A 2,006-nucleotide genomic window follows, 5' to 3' on the forward strand; every position below is an offset into this window, starting at 1 on the left:
TATAGTCTAGTCTATAGTCTAGTCTATAGTCTAGTCTATAGTCTAGATTATAGTCTAGTCTATAGTCTAGTCTATAGTCTAGTCTATAGTCTAGTCTAAAGTCTAGTCTATAGTCTAGTCTATAGTCTAGTCTATAGTCTAGTCTATATTCTAGGCTATATTCAAGTCTATAGTCTAGTCTATAGTCTAGAGTATTGTCTATATTTTAAACTATGGTCTAGCCTATAGTCTAGTATATAGTTTATGCTTGTCTATTCTATAGTCTAGTCTATGCCTGTTTTAGTTTTGGCTGACCATATAGTCTGCTTGTTGAAAAAAGTACATAACAGACGTAAATACTAATCGTATGTTTTAAATAATTTACTTAATTTTAAAATTATTCTCATTATTTTATAAACATTTACGAAAAATTTGTATAAATTTACTCCTACACAGGCATACATACTTACACACATACATACATATGAACTTGTGTAGTAATATTATTCATGGTATTTGCTAAAAGTCAAAAGAATCTGTACATAATTAATTTCAAGTCCCTTCTAAAAGTTTCAAGTGTATTTAAATATATACATATGTTTTATTATTATTTTTTTCTCTATTTTAAACAATTTTTGTTAGTTTATCAATAGAAAACAGAAAAAGTTAATTTAATTCATTTCTTTCTATATAAAATATTTTTAAATTTATTTTTAAATATTCCATAATCTGGCATTGAGAATAGTCTAAAATCTGGACTATCAAATAGTCTACAGCTTGGACTATAGAATAGTTTAAAGGCTGGACTGTCAAATTGTCTACTATCTAAAATATGGAATAGTTTATAAACTGGTCGAAAATTTTCCTTTCAATTCCCATTTATTACTAGTTTTTTTTTTGCAAATTTAATTTAGCATTTCTTTTTTTTAAGATTTTTGAAATTTTTATTAAATGTGTGAAAGAAATATTTTAAACAAAATACTTTCTTATTAATACGGTTAGTGTTTTGTTTCAGTTTACTTAAAAGCCATTTTAACTTAAAATTTATAAACTATAAATTACAATAATTTTATTATTAAATTAAGAAAAATAATGCAATACAAAATTTTCAATTTAATGTTCTTAGAGCAAAGAAAAAAATCTACAAATATATGTATGATTAATAATAATAATATTTTTGGTATAAAAATTTTGTTTAATTTGTGATTATGTTTTTTGTTAAAAAATATTTATTTTTTGTTTAATCACAGATTTAAACTGTATGAGCTTTGGTTTTTATTCTGTTAAATAATATTTTTTTATATAAAGGCAGTTTTTCATAAACAAATAAATGCTATTGTTTTACTTAATAATATTTAAATTAAGTTTAATTTAATTTTTTTTATTAAATTATTGTTTTTTTCATTTTTTATTTTAGTACGTTAAAAGTCCATGGGTTGGTTTTTGTTTATTGTATAGAATTTCCCGAGTGATAAGTTGTTGTAATCTTTAGACCTCATTACGATGATCATGTTGATCATTATCTCCTCCTCCTCCAGCACCATCACCACCACCTACCATATTAAGACTGCGTAGAGATCTGGGAAAAATATAATTTAATAAAATAGGTAGGTTCAAAAATTAATAATTTAAAATTAATTATGTCGAATTAATAAAACGTGAAATCAATAGTAACTTTTTTAAATACGATATTTTGCGATCACTCTATTACTAATGATCGACACCTTAAAATAGTCTATAGTCTCTACTATAAAATAGTCTTTATTCTGCATTCAGTCTAAACTATGAAATAGTCTAAAGTCTGGATTAGAGAATAGTCTATAGACCTGCAGTCCAGTATAAAGTCTAAAAATAGTCTAAAGTCTGAACCATAGAATAGTCTCTTGTCTGTACTATAAATAGTATATAGTGTGGACTACAGAATAGTCTAAAGTCTGGACTATAGAATAGTCTATAGTCTGGACTATAGAATAGTCTATAGTCTGGACTATAGAATAGTCTATAGTCTGGACTATAGAATAGTCTAT

General features: G+C 24.7%; 1 protein-coding gene across 1 annotated transcript in view; it reads left to right on the top strand.

Annotated features, from left to right (window-relative positions):
- LOC111687588 overlaps positions 1–2,006 on the top strand; it is a 13,477-nt gene that overhangs the window by 1,439 nt on the left and 10,032 nt on the right. The gene's annotated exons all lie outside the window — the stretch shown is intronic.

The sequence above is a fragment of the Lucilia cuprina genome, chromosome 6 (assembly GCF_022045245.1).
Source record: "Lucilia cuprina isolate Lc7/37 chromosome 6, ASM2204524v1, whole genome shotgun sequence".
Taxonomy (NCBI): domain Eukaryota; kingdom Metazoa; phylum Arthropoda; class Insecta; order Diptera; family Calliphoridae; genus Lucilia; species Lucilia cuprina.